Consider the following 16,241-nt stretch of genomic DNA (forward strand, 5'->3'; position numbering starts at 1 on the left):
AATTGTAATGTTTCACATTCAGGAAGACAAAAAAAAACCTTTGATATCCTTTATTTAAAAAAAAAGTCAGTTCCTCTTTCAATATAAATAAACCAAAGACAACTAGATAGATAGGTTAGTGCCATCTGTACAGCCAGGGTTAAAACCCACACATAATTTTGTTAAATAAATAAATGGAATGTTTTATTAAGACAAGCTGATTAAATGTTTAAAATGTACACAAATACAAATTCAAGTACAGAAATTGCATTTCATAAGGTTAAGAAAGCAAATGAAGCAAACTCATTCAACATTTTGTATAATTCTTACCAAGAGGCAAAAGAGGAAAGAAAATGATGTGTCAAATGCTACAAATGAACTGATTCAATAAACTGTTCCCAATGTAAATAGAAGAGCATATCAAATTTCATTCTTTTATTACCTACTCTTACTCCCAGGGAAGATCAGAGGTATGGAGGAGAACTAAAAGGAGTCTTGCCCAGGCTCATCTTGTGAGTTCACAAAGTTCAAAGACAAAAGTAATGCTTGGCCTATAAAGCTGAACATTTTAATTTATGTGATCAACAGCAAATTCCTCTGAGATAATTGCCTTAATGTTAAAACAGTGTGGAAAGAAAATTGAATAGTTTAAGCATTATTTACTTATTATAACCACACATATTATTTGAAATGTGAATCATTTACTAAATTAACACTACATTATTGAAAATTTAGAGATGGTATTTTTTCAAATGAAACGCTAAATGGGAATTTATTTTTCCTCGCAGTAATCCTGTCTTCCAAGACTGACGGGAGAGCAGTTCATGGTGTTGAAAATCTGTTTCTTAGGAAATTATCCCTTTACTAAAGGACCATGTGAAAAATTGAAGCAATCTCCTTGAGTACCATTGATTAGCTAGAAGCATCTTCATAGCATCTTCATCCATCTTCATAGCAGTAATAATAGCAGCTCAATTAATTTTATCAGCATATCCAATAAGAAGAGTTTTCCAATTTATGAAACCTATTGTTTTGACTTTCCTTGTTGTGAATGTTTCTTCAAGTATAATTGCTGTGATTATAGGCAGGCTCCTTCATCCTGTGATTTCCATCAACAAATTGTCAACTAATCATAGATATATTAGAAGGATGATTAAATTCTGTTACAGGGGTATTGTTGCTCAATAGTTGCTGGTTTTCACATTTGCAATGCTGAAGTAAGAGAGTATTTCCCCCGCCTTTAATTTAGCTCTATCCTGATATACTGGTTGCCTGTAAAACAGCAGGAATAATTTAGATTCTTGCATTTCTGCGACTCCAACTGGGCTGGAGTGACTGAGGAGCAACTGAATAAGACGTTGTTTCCCGCCGCACATCCAGCAGTGCCCTTAAATCTGCTGCAGGATAATCAACTGGAGACCACCATTCATCGATGCTTCACTCTCCTAGCCCTGGTATATCTCCTGGTGGCGGAGCATTGGCAGCTACATCTCCCTACCACCCCCCTCTCCTTTCAATGGGGTTAGAATATCGCCAAATTTCTGTCCTTACTCCTCAGCCGCAGCCAAAAGCCTCACTTTTCTGCCTCTTCAGCCACCTCTCTGGTGGCCCTCCTAAGCCTTGCTCCAGTCACTGCTATATAACTGAGTAACCTTCTTAAACAAACTGCAATAAGTTATTCTGCGCACTTTCATTATCTCATGTTTCAAGTGAACAAAAGATTCCCTAATGAGCCTGTTAAAATAAAATGCTCATCAGTTTATGAAGTCAAATAGGTAGTGAGTGATTATTTCTGGTTTAGTACTTGGCTTTGCAGTACACGAGAGGACAACGCAGATATCTGCAGCACTGATGTTATTACTTCTCAGCCTGAGTTTTCTGGTTTCTGGACCCAGGACCTTCCTTCAAGTGGTCATTGAAATTTTGCATGCAGTGAAACGTCATTCCGTAAGGGCTCAAAGAGGGTCATAGAATATACAACGCAGAACAGTACAGCATAGGAACAAGCCCTTCGGCCTGCAATGATGTGCAGAAACAATTAAATTAGTAATAAATAATAAACTAAACTCTTCTGCCTACATAATGTCCATATCCTTCCATTTTCTGCTCCATCATATTGCCTATCCAGATGTCACTTAAAACTCCATAAATGTGGTAATAGTCTTCAATTCTATTATCAAGGTGGTAGTGACTGTTCCTCTTCAGTGTCTTCATTTCCAGTAATATTCCTCTGTGTTATTCAGTTTCGCATTCAAGGTGATGATGGAAGTGAAGGTGTTGATCTGCAGTACCAGGGCTAGCTTATTCATTGGGATAAGTTTGAGCAATTTCATCAGCAGCTTGAGTACACGTCCTTTAAAGAGCATTGGTAAGAGGACTGAACTTTGTGGTGTTTGAAAAACCAGAGTGAACTGAACCCATCTCAGTCCAAATCTATTATTCAGCAGGTGCAGTGCTTAGAGGCAAGACGGCATTGTAAAAATGCAATATCAGACATTTAATCCAGGTTATGACAAGTCTGCAGAGACTAAACTGATTCCAGATATCTGCTAGAAATTAGTTCTGATGTGCAGTTCGCACCAGAAGAAGTCACACATGATTTAGTGAAGTGATGAAAATTCAGATGTGATGCATTACTGGAATCCTAAGTTCCAACCACAAGATTCTAGGTGCCCATTGTTGTCACACATTGCTCTCCACCCACTCATTGTGAAATAGCAGACTACCTAATCCCTGCAAACTAAGAAATCATTGTCTCCCCGCTCTTCACATTTGATTAAAGCTGCTCAGGCCTTTCCATAAAACCACAAGACATAGGAGCAGAATTAGGCCATTCAGCCCATCGAGTGTGCTCTGCCATTTGATCATGACTGATTTTTAGCAGTCATGATTGTCCTTCAGTCACACAAACTCAACCCCAATGAACTGAAACAGATAGAAAAAAACTAAGCCAACACCTTGTTATTGGTCCAATGCTCACAGACTATTGATCCAATGATGTCCAATGATCATTCATACAAATGTAGAGAAATGGTCAAATGTAAATGAAGTCTCCAGTGTACAACCCCAGTCAACCAGAAGAAGCCACAGACCATATAATCCACAACGATCTTTCAAACAAGAAGGGGTACTCTTCTCATAATAGTATTGTTTAAATATTAAAAATAATTATGGTTGCTGATCTATATCAGCTCTACTTGTGTTTATTTACTGAATCTATTTGCTTTAATGGGTGGATGAAAGTAGAAAACTACTCTGAATGCATGGTCAATTTCCAGGCCAAAAGTTACTTAGGTCTCAATGCAACATTTTGGCTCAACTACCTACATATAGGTTGTTCTGCATTTACTTCAGCCTTTGAATGAGATGAAGCTCATAATCATTTATTTGTTCACAGAATCCTTCTTTGCATTCAAGTTAATTTATCCATCCCTGGGTCCTGCATACTATCTAGTAATGGCTATTGAAAAAGTTAATACACATCATTTCCAGAACTCTGCAACAGAGGTAAACAAAAATAGCAATTTGCATACGAGGTTCCTTTGTGAATAGGTATCTGATCTCCAACATACAAACTGAACCTTCAAATAAGTATCTTTTGTTTACGTTCTGAAAAGGAGCCTCAAGCTATTTCTTTTGTGAGTACTGTTAGCTCAACACCTGATGTAACTAATTGTTAAGTCATGCTTTAGTGTTTTTCTACTGGAAACTGGTATCCTACAGTTTGTAAAGGACAGCAATTTGCTATTTCAACAGCTTTATTCTCGAACTTGAATTGTGATTTAAGAAACCCAACGATTGTCATCGAGTCATCCAAGAGGCTCAAAGCGCTATGGATTCCGGGCTAATCGCCAAGCAGTTGCAAATCATGCAAACTCCAGACAGCACTGGACTTCAGGGTTCAACCTGGGCCACCGGAAATGTGAGGCAGCTGTCACAGCACCCAGATGGCCTATAGTTTCAGCCTTTGGATGGGTGGTTTTCAGCAGAAAAGTAAATGGCCATTTTGAAATTTATGTGACAGTTGCTTAGAAAGTATTTGTGGGATGCAGGACACCTAGGCATTAGATGGCAATTGACAAATTAACACTCACAGGACAGATAACTTTCATGTTAGCTTCCAATGATTCAATGAAATAAGAAAAAGATCTGCAATGGATTCATTAAGGAGTCAACTGCCTGGCCTTTAAGTATTATTACAGTATTACAATGAAAGGACAATATAACAGGTAAATTCACACCTGTTAGAATTTGTCTATTTTTCCATACTTAAATTGATCAAAAGGAAATTTTCCAAGATGAGTTGTAAGCATATCATCTCTCACGATCAACTTTCTGCCTGACATTTTTCACAGATATCTCATAAGGTCACTAATGAAGACCAAAATTCATGTTTTTGACATGATTTAGCAATAAATATTTAATGCACAAATGAACATGTTACACGGAACTGTACAGCAGACTCAACTTTAAATGTCTGATTCACTACTCTCTTTATTTCCACTATATAAACCTTAAATACAGTTTTTCCCTCATGAAGTAGTGTTTTTATTTTCCCCATGTATGAGTTTTAGGTTCTACCGGGACAAAGATAATATCTGTTACTCCTCATTGCAAAAATCTGATTCATAACAGTCTGACTTTTGCTCGGTAGGTAGGGCTTCACAACATTTATATTTACTGGCCAAGGAAAACATTAAAGAATAAAGCCAAAGATTTATAGTGAATATTAATACTTAAGTCAATTTCTAACATTTAGTGAATGGATTTTTAATAGGTGTTTTAGAGATCAAATTCTTTCTGCTTTTATATTGTGAAAAAAATACTTATCCGTGGCCTTACCTGTCAGAAAACCTGACGAGCTATCAAAATGAACAACATTATGCAAAGGCACACGAGTGAATCTGCAGATGCTGGAAATAAATAAAAATACAAAATGCCGGCAGAACTCAGCAGGCCAGACAGCATCTACGGGAGGAGGTAGTGACGACGTTTCGGGCCGAAACCTTTATCAGGAGTGAAGTAACATGGAAGGGTTTTGGCCCGAAACGTCGTCACTACCTCCTCCCATAGATGCTGTCTGGCCTGCTGAGTTCTGCCAGCATTTTGTGTTTTTAACATTATGCAATTTAATCTCTGCTGTTGTTGTGTTAATGAACTGCACTATCATAGCAAATGGAGGAACTATTTTCAGAGACTATCTTGAGAGTGGTATGTAGGAGAATAGTACAACTTGACATGCGTTGATTATTCTTTTGAACATGCTGAACAGTAGATGTATTTTGCATCTCTTCTCAAGCCATCATTGATTGTTAACATTTTATGAATGGCCAGATCTTGCTGGGTTTGCCCATCTGCACTTACTTATATTCATTTGGAGATACAGCATGGTAATAGGCCTTTCGGCCTAATGAGTCTGTGTCTCCCAATTGCAACAATGTGACCAATTAACCTACTAACACGCACATCTTTGGAATGTGGGAGGAAACTGGAGCACACAGAAGAACTCACATGGTCAGGGAGAAAGAATACAAATTCTTTAAAGAGAGTGGCAGAATTGAAACAGGGTCACTGTGGCTGTAACAGTGTTACACTAACTGCTATGCTACCGTTCCGCCCCCTTTCCAGGGGTCGTTTCCGGAGGACTGATTTCCATATGCTCCTGCATCATTGAGGTAGGTGACTTATGGAATTATTCTCTTGGCCTCAACAAACTGAACAGAAAAAAAACCCTTTCTTTCAAAGTACAACTTACAATTGCTGAAAACCATTAGACTAGATCCTAGTATTGATTTGTACTTTATTTTAGCAACTGAAAGACGATTTAGAATATACAAGAGAACAATAGTCTAATAAATCTTGCATGAGATTATCCAAGACATTGGAACCTAGACCTATGTAACAAGAAAACAATGAGCAAACATGACCAATTGGGAGAACATTGTTTTGGTGGTCAATGGGAATAAAGGTAAGGAGGCATGAACATTGCTACTGCACTCAGAACAAGAGCTGACCTGATTAGTCAGAGGAGTCATCATCCCGTTCAGTCAAATTCAACAAGTCCTTCCAGTCAAACGGACAATTCCAAGAATAATCATATGCAGCAAACAGCTAAGATAAGGATCTATACGTAGACTAGTTTAAGCAATTTGTTATAGTTAGTGAGGGTACTGACACGACTTGCTGAATGTTGCAATGCATAACTCAAAATAAAATTATTCTGCCCCTTTTTCCCCAGTCCTGATGAAGGGTCTTGGCCCAAAGCGTACACTGTTCATTCCATTCCACAAAAGCTGCCTGACTTGCAGAGTTCCTCCAGTATTTTGTGTGTACTGCTCAAGGTTTGCAGCACCTGCTGAATCTTCTGTGATTGTATTTCATTACTGGATACAACTTGGTTGCGTTTTGTAAAAGTATAAAGTTGAAATTCTAAAATGGTTAGGTTAGCGAGGTAATACTCAGATGAAAATAGATAGATAGATAGATAGATAGATAGATAGATAGATAGATAGATAGATAGATAGATAGATAGATAGATAGATAGATAGATAGACAGATAGATAGATAGATACTTTATTCATCCCCATGGGGAAATTCAACATTTTTTCCAATGTCCCATACACTTATTGCACCAAAACTAATTACATACAATACTTAACTCAGTATAATATGATATGCATCTAAAATCACCCTCTCAAAAAGCATTAATAAATAGCTTTTAAAAAGTTCTTAAATAGTTTACTAAAATACATTGAATAGTAACTTAAGCTCAGTCCTAACCCCGGCACTTTAACATATCCTACCCCTGGCACAATAGCTCTGTGCTGACACACTCCTTGCAGATGAAAGGTAAAGACTGCGCGTGGAGCTTCAACTTCTGTCAAAGGTATCACCACTGATAATAGTTATTTAAAAATTATTGTAAATCAAATAATGACTTCCTTAAATATTTTGAGTTGCTAACGGGAACAAATTAAACCATTTGCAAATAATGAAATATATTACACTGAGGTAAAATAATTAAAATAAAAGCCTGCTACTTTGCTTATGAATCTGCAGGCAAAGACTCTTCACTGAAATCAACGGAGCCTCCGATTTTATACCAGATCTGAAATAACCTAGGATCCGAGAGGTGATGCCCCAGCACAAGATGATGCTCTTCAGTTAGATACCCCATGGAGTGGCATATGCAGTACCGTTAGTGATTCAGTAACTCTTGGCTTCTACCCTTGATAGTGTAAAAGCTTTGAAGAATTCTCAAGTTTAAACGCCCGTAATTCCAATCAGCAAAACTTAACTATTGCACTAAGCTTATAGAGGACTGGACGATACTAATCAATATCCCTGAAGGTTTGGTTTGTCACCCTGAGTCAGCTAGTAGCAGTCGCACCTCTAGATCTTAAGTCCCACTCCAGTGCATCTATGCTGCCTCCCCAGGGTAACAGTCAGACTCTGTTAGATGTCCATCTATTAATCCAAGGTTTACGCTGCTCTCATACGAACATGAAGACTCAAACATCATGGTGTAGCATGATGAGCGCAGTACGATGCCATTGTACTGACTGCTACTTATGAGTCCATCACTGCAAATGGGGCTGTTCAGACATTGCTGAATCGTCACTTCTGGAGCCCTTTTGTGCAAAGCTGACTACATGAAGGCTGGATACTTAGAGATGTGGGCAATTAGAGAAGGCTTCCACACCCAGTCAGAGTCTGTGATCGGCTTGGCTTTTGGAGTTTTGATCAATGGAGTATTTGGGCCTTAGGACATTGGAAAATGGTTATTATGTGGCATTCCGAGGAAAGCGCGCTTTCGGTTGCTTAGCACTGAATCCTACAGCACATCAGCACTACAGTACATCAGCTCTCTAGGCCGAAGAGTGTCATGGACTCGCTTCAATGATGAAGCAGGAGCTGTCCCAAGTATCCCATAGACATCATCATCATCATCATCAGGTGCCGTGTCCAGTGTGAGCTTTGACTGTCATGGCCCGCACACTCCTGTTTCGGATCAAGTGGATCAATTCATTGTTATTCATTTCCAGTTCTCTGGCTGCTGTCTCCATCATCATTTGTCTTTGCTTTCCTCTTGCTTTCTTCCCTTCAATCCTTCCCCTAGTTATCGTGCATTCTAACTCCTCTTTCCTAATCACATGTCCAATGAATCCCACAGACAACTCTAAAACACAACTACCTATTCATTATCACATTTTGGTCTGGAAGAGCTTGATAAGCACAAATATGAAAATGTATTTCCTGCATTGGAAATTGTGGCTACACTTCAGAAGTACTTCGTTATCTAGGAAAGCATTTTCGGACTTCAGGAAAGGATGTGAATAACTATTTTTTTTTCTTGAAACTGGCTTAATTCAACCTGCCTGGCTGAAGCAATATGACGAGACAAATGGGAGAAAAGGTGAGAGTTGTGCACATAAATAAAGCCTTAAGTTAAAAACAAACACCAACCTATCCAAAGAGGGGAAATGAAACCCCACTTTATGGGTTAAGTAAAAACGTCTGCAATGGTTAGAAACATACTGACTGGCTGATAAATATCACATCATTTTAGTTTTCTAAGTTTGGGTTGGGAGAATCTGAGATAACAGAACAGCTCAAATGTCATCATGTGCACAAATTAATAACTTAAACCAGCTTAATTTAAAGCGGATAATTTATCTGGTTGGATGTAACCAAATATCAAGTGAAAATAGGATGATCCTTCTGATATGAGACAGGTCAGGGATGGCAGGGCAGATGTTTTTGGAATTTCAGTGTGTGGTAGCTAGTGGAGACCAGGAACAACCTTCAGTAATTTGCTTTATAACTCTAGCAGTAGTGCAGTCAAGGACCCAGGATGAGTGAATGCTGCAACCGAGATGTCAGGTTTCAGTTTTCGACTTGGAGAGTGGTGAGTGCGTGGAATGGGCTGCTGATGACAATGGTGGAGGCGGATGCGATAGGGTCTTTCAAGAGACTCCTGGCCCAGGTACATGGAGCTCAGACAAATAGAGGGCTATGGATAGCCCTAGGTAATTTCTCAGGTAAAGACATGTTGGGCACAGCCTTGTGGGCCGAAGGGCCTGTATTGTGCTGTAGGTTTTCTGTGTTTCTATGAACCTTGCAGGTGGTGAATCCTCATAATCCAGGTACCAGTATCAGTAGCCAGGATGCACTGCGTCATTACTCTTCACATCTTCTTCATCCCACTAAATATCATCTGAGGAGGATATCATTTATTTGCCTCGTTTCTCCTGCGCGCAATTTCAGCTCGTTTGCTGTGCAATTATGTTAAGATTATATAATGTTGGACAGTTCAAGGTTTATTCAGGCATCTTCGTCATTCCTTTGACCTGTTCAGTCACCCTTCATTTTAACACTGACCACCGTCACTCTATCATAGTCCCAAACCGAACTACACAACAACAAATCCCAACCTCATGCCCCTACACAGACCCCCCCCCCCCCCACCCGAATTCCGGGCAACGCACCCGATTATACTGAACTTTCCCGCCCCCTGACCCTCAGCAACACCGAATGATCTTCAGGACCCGGACCCACTCCGCAAATGTTCCAACACATATGCAATTCCAACACAAAGCCGGACCCGATCCCTCCCCCACCCTCGGGACCACAATTGTCAGCTCATTGGTTATGGGACGAGCAGGAAGAGAATATGTGTAGTTATTCCATTTTGTTCAAGCGTCCGATGGTTGAGGGTGAGTAACCATTCTTGACCCCGGCGCTCCGAGCCCTGAGACACTCGTGCCTTCTCCCTGATGGCAGCAGCGAGCAAAGAGCGTGTCCTGGCTGGTGAGCGCATTTGCTGATGGTTGCCACCTCTCCAGGGCAACGTTTCAAATAATGTTCCCAGTGGTTGGGGGGGGGGGGGCTTTCCCCGTGATTTACTGGGACAAATCCACTGTCTTTTGCAGGGGTTTCCGGTCAAAGGCATTGGGTTCCCCACACCAGGCCGGAATGCAGACAGTCAGCACCTTCCTGCCGCACCCCTGCCGATATTTGCCAAGGTTTTCGATGACATGCCGAATCTCCACAGACCCCTGAGGAAGAGGAGGCGCCGTTGTGCTCACCTTGTAATTATATTTATATATTTGGTCCAGGGCTGGGCCTCTGAGATGGTTACATCCGGGAACATAAAGTTACTGAACCTCTCCACCTCTCATCCTCCGATCCGTACTGACTCATTCATCTCAGAGTTCCCTCTCTCTCTCTCTCTCTCTCTCTCTCTCTCTCTCTCTCTCTCTCTCTCTCTCTCTCTCTCTCTCTCTCTCTCTCTCTCTCTCTCTCTCTCTCTCTCTCTCTCTCTCTCTCTCTCTCTCTCTCTCTCTCTCTCTCTTTCTCCCTCTCCAATTCTCTCTCTCCTTAATGCAAAGACGCGATAATGCAGAGGTGTCTCTCATTTATAGCCCAAATATAATTTCCTGCATATGAGAAGGGTATTTCTGTATTAGGCAGCTTCACTTCGAAGAACTTCAGCGGCTGGGCATGACAAAAGGAGAAACACAACTGCACACGGTGATAAATGACACTGGCGGCAACACAGAGACGGTCGGACTTTCATTGGCAAGGTCCTAAGGTCATCAGTGCAGAAGTCAGGCAGGACGCTGTCACCACCAGGGGGCAGTGTGGAATATACAGACTCGAGGTGAGAATGGGAGCATTGGTCCCGCGCGTCCCTGAGCCGCTCCACCAAGCAGTCTCCTTCAATCTCGAGTATCTTTTCTGTGTCCTTAACATCTCCCGTCCGATTTAAAAACATTGCACCACTGGCGATATAGGGCGACAATTTCCGTCAGCTCACTGATCTACAAGACGTACATTTCCTGAACTGTTATCGCCGCAGTCTTCTGCCAATTAAGCACAAAAACAGACACGCGAATTCTCTACATGCACCAGCCATCATACGAACAGTAACGACTCGTCGAAGATAAACTCCCAGCAATGCAACCATTGCACATGGAAGTGAGGGGAATTCCGCCAGAGAAGCGAGGTCGACCAGGGGAGGACGGAGTGCGGTGGGTATCAGGTCAGAGTGAAGCTACGGGAAGACGACCACTGTTCAATCGCATCTTCCTGGCCAATGTACATTCACTAGAGAGCTGAGCACAGGGCCTAAGGGCAAGATTGTTGTTTCGAAAGGACTCAAAGGATTTCTGAGTCCTCTCTTTCACTGATACGGCTCACCTGCCCCACTCTGAATGTCGCGCTCCAGCCCAAAGGGTTCTCAGTCCACCAGGCAGACCGATAGGCTGCATCAGATAAGAACAGAGCAGCGGCGACTCCTTCATGATAAACCATGGATTCGGAGCGCAACTGGGTGTCTCTTCCATGTCCATTCAATATGTGTTCCGATCCTCTAATTGAGGATCCCCAATCGCTATTGCACTCCCCTTTCACCATCCCCTTCTGGGTCACAGAGCCAGTCTCAGTACCTTCCTTCTCGTAATTTTCACTCCCGGCAACCTACCAAATGCATCTGAAGCGGTACACATATTATTGAGGGGTACGGCCACAAGGGAGCACTCTTCTGGCTGTCTCTCTGCTTTGCCTCTCGTGCAGGTCACCCGTGATACGGTCACCTTCATCTCGGGTGGCTGCCTCCCTGTAGCTTCTACCTATCACCTCCTCATTGTCCCGTGTGAATCGAAGCTCATGGACCAGCAGCTCCCGTTCTTTAACATGCTCGCTCAGGAGCTGCACCGGATGGACGTTGTGCGGATCTATTTATGCGGGACAGAGGCGGTATCTCAGTTTCTCTATATCTCACACAAATCTCACACGTGACACTGACTCGGCATCTATTCTCAGCGCACTAGCTATGTAATTACAAAAAACAAAATATCAACTTACTTGGAACTTCATTCCTTACTTCGAGCATTCGGCTGTGTTTGTCCAAGCGTGTTCTCGCCTAAGCCTGTTTCACAAAAGCCGGACCACTCTAACAATTCACCACTCCAGCAATGGCCGTTCCAACAATGGAGAATCCTTCTACATCTGGCTGGCCAATTCAGAGAAGTCCCGTCATTACCGTCATAACCGCCAGGTGGCGCAACGCGCACACAGTTCATTAATAAGTAATATATGCGTAAAAGATGCAAAGTATTTCGGTAAATAAACAAACGAATGAACGAATAAATTAACTAGTGAAAAAGTAAATGAACTAACAAGTATAAAAGGAATTATGTGGTCGCTTTCATGGGTCCTTGGACCGATCAGAAATATGATTGCAGAAGATTTAGGTAAATCTCTGAACGTGGGTCTTCAGGGTCACGTACCTACTTCCGGATGGTGGTAAGGACACGAGAAAATATCCTGGATGATAGTACTGAGACAAGAAAATATCCCGAAAGGCAGTAATGAGACAAGAGCATGTCCCTACTGGTAGTAATAAGACGCGAGCATATCCCGGATGGTACTGCTGGGAAGAGAGCATATTCCGGATTGTATTTATAGGAAGGGTGTATATCCTGAATGGTTGTAAGGAGACAAGAGCATACACCTGACGGTGATCACCCTTAATTATTGACCTGGTATTCCTGAGGAACCACCTTTTGAAGATTTTCATCGATTATGAAGAGGCTTGCACTGTGATGAATGTGATTGTTGTACACAACCCTCTGTAATCAGTGTCGATCCTGTGCATTGCAGCCTGCACACCAGACGGTGATGGAAACAGTCAGAATACTCTCCGCCTTGCAGGTGCGAACATTTCCCAGTTTTTGGTGACATACCCATACCAAATCTCTTCAAGCTTTGTGGGCCGAATGGCCTTTATTGTGCTGCAGGCTTTCTCTGTTTCTATGTTTCTATCACCTAATGGAATACAGCCGCTGACGTGCCTTTCTTTGTGAATGTATGACTATGTGAGGCCAAGCAGAGATTCTCTCAGAAGGATCTTAAACCTGCTCACCCTCACCACCTCCGACCCTTCAATGAGGACTGGTGTGTGATCTCCCGACTTCTCCTTCGCGTAGTTCACAGTCACATCCTTGGTCTTGCTGTCCTTGTGTGCAAGATTATTGCGGCGACAACACTCAGCCAGTCTACCTATCCCGGAGGGAAGTAGTTTTGCGGAAATTTCCACCTGATCTGGTGGAGGACGACACCGGAGTATCGAGGGCCGAATAGCCTTCTGTTTCTCCAGCGTTTTAGTTTCGTTCATTCTCCGCCTTCTCGCTCCGCGCTCCAGTCAGCTCCGGCTTTTCAGATAACGGGCTCTCGGCATCTCTCATGGAGACCAGGAAATGAGGCTCAGACTCCGAATGTAACAGAGACAGGCGCCGCTCTCTCGGGATCGCGTGGATGACGATCACTTTACTCTCTCTCTTTCTCTTCATGTCGGTGGGTGAGAGAAACTCTCTTTGCGATCAGTATCGGATTCCACACAGCAGCAGATAGTTGTAGAACAGCACACAGGATTTGATGTAGATTTGAGCAAAATACAGACTCTCTGGTCCAATCAGCGCTGCCGCTTGTGACGTCAGAATCCAGATATCTGACCCGCAAACCAGGAAGTGCGGCTCAGTCTCCGAGTGTAACAGAGATCGGCGCTGCTCTCTCGGGATGTCGGGACTGCCCTTCGCAGCTCTCGTTCTTTGTCTCCACATTACGGCGGGTGAGTGTCACTCTCTCGAACCCTCAGTGGCGGATAACCATCAGAGTGGCGGGTGGTAGGAGGCATGAAGAATAGTTTATAAGGAATGAAGATGAGATTATAATAATCGATCTTACTGAGTTCTCAACAGATCCCGGGTATCTGTACAGATTGTGTTAAGTGCAGTTCCCAAGTCTATCCGCGTCTGTCGCTTTTCCCTCATATGATTTTCTCTTTCTCAGGTGAGTCCCAGCAGTTTACTACTATCGTTGAGCACAGCGAGATAAATGTCGCCGTTGGGGGTATGTCGCCAGCTAGTAGCACCCAAACCTCAGCGACCGTCAATCTACGTGTCACTGGTAAGTGAGACAGAGTCATGCGATCTCGGACTATAACTTTCATTTTATTCCTGTGGTGAAAGAATACAATAAAACCTTTACGGTGGTCGCAGAACCTGGACTCCAGTGAACTCTGCCAGACCTGCTCTCGGACTGTTCAGTTCTCACTGTTTTGCGTGGCTGTGTATCCCCGTTTCTGTTTGCGGGCTGCTCGCACTTGTCCGTGCCGGATGTCAGTTCCGTCTTCAAGGCCATCAAGTAATCATTTTTGCTGTATTTTACTCTATTTTCGAAAACGGACCGTTTCTCCAGTCAGCTGGAAATGATTAATTCTAAATCATCTACTTCAAAGTTTAACGACGCTATCCTCCCCAGTGCCGCCCACATGTCTCAGACAGTAGAGAAACATAGAAACAAAGAAAACATACAGCACAATACAGGCCCTTCGGCCAACAAGGTTGTACCGAACATGTCCCTGCCTTAGAAATTGTCAGGCTTACATATAACCTCCATTTTTCTAAGCTCCACGTACCTATCCAAAAGTCTCTTTAAAGCCCCAATCGTACCCACCTCCACCACGTTGCCGGCAGCCCATTCCACGCACTCACCACTCTCTGAGTAAAAAAACTTACCCCTGACATCTCCTCTGTACCTACTCCCCAGCAGCTTAAACCTGTTTCCTCTTGTGGCAAACATTTCAGCCCTGGGAAAAAGCCTCTGACTATCCACACGATCAATGCATCTCATCATCTTGTACAGTTCTATCAGTTCACCTCTCATGCTCCGTCACTCCAAGGAGAAAAGGCCGAGTTCACTCAACCCATTCTCACAAGGCCTGCTCCCTAACCCAGGCAACAACCTTGTAAATCTCCTCTGCACCCTTTCGATGGCTTCCACATCCTTCCTGTAGTGAGGCGACCAGAATATTGACAGCATTCTGCAGTCCTCTGTGTAGGATTGTCTAAAGGTTAATTTACAGGTTGAGTCTGTTGTGAGGAAGGGAAATGCGATGTTAGCATTCATTTCAAGAGGACAAGAATATAAAAGTAACCATATCATATTGAAAGTTTATAAAACACTGGCGAGGCCTCACTTGGAGTATTGTGAGCAGTTTTGGCCCCTTACCCGAGAATGGATGTGCTGAAATTGGAGAGAGTTCAAAGGGGGTTCACGGAAATGATTCCAGGATTGAAAGACTTGTCATAATATGAGCCTTTAATGAATCTGAGCCTGTATTCACTAGAATGCAGAAGAGTTGAGAGGAAGGAATCTGTCTATCAGGTCACCCCTCATTCGTCTGAATTCCAGTGAATACAGACCCAAAGCATCAAATGTTCGCCATATGAAAACAATAGACTCATGTGAGTGAACTTCCTTTGAAGCCCTTCAGGTTCAACACATCCTTTCCAAGAACAGTGCCCCAAATCTGCTCACAATACTCCCGGTGAGACCTCACTGGTGCTTAAACAGTTGAAAGGTCACATCATTGCTTTTACAATCTCCTCCAAATGAAATGAATGCTAAAACCGCCTTCTCCCCGTATCCCTTGATGCCCCGACCAATAGAAAACCCATCAACCTCGGCGTTAAATATACATACAGACTTGGTCTCCGTTCTGAACTGAGGATCCTCTAATGGTAGCTCTGTCACCTTAACATTGACTCTCCCAACACAGGAATCATCCTCTCTGTAGGAAACTATAGATACATAATCATCCACTATAGGAAACATCCTCTTCACATCCACTCAATCTGTGCCCTCTGGCCCTAGACTCCCCCACTACAGGAAACATCCTCTCTACATCCACTCTATCTGTGTCCTCTGGTCCTAGACTCCCCCACTATAGGAAACATCCTCTCCGTATTCACTCTGTCTGTGTCCAATGGTCCTAGACTCTCCCACTATGGGAAACATCCTCTCCACATCCACTCTGTCTCTGTCCTCTGGTCCTAGACTCCTCCACTATAGGAAACATCCTCTCCACATCCACTCTATCTGTGCCCTCTGGCCCTAGACTCCCCCACTACAGGAAACATCCTCTCTACATCCACTCTATCTGTGTCCTCTGGTCCTAGACTCCCCCACTATAGGAAACATCCTCTCCACAGCCACTCTATCTGTGTCCTCTGGTCCTAGACTCTCCCACTGTAAGAAACATCCTCTCCACATCCACTCTATCTGTGCCCTCTGGTCCTAGACTCCCCCACTATAGGAAACATCCTTTCCACAGCCACTCTATCTGTGTCCTCTGGTTCTAGACTCCCCCACTACAGGAAACATCTTCTCCGCATTCACTCTGTCTGTGTCCACTG

The sequence above is a fragment of the Hemitrygon akajei genome, unplaced genomic scaffold, assembly GCF_048418815.1.
Source record: "Hemitrygon akajei unplaced genomic scaffold, sHemAka1.3 Scf000075, whole genome shotgun sequence".
NCBI lineage: Eukaryota > Metazoa > Chordata > Chondrichthyes > Myliobatiformes > Dasyatidae > Hemitrygon > Hemitrygon akajei.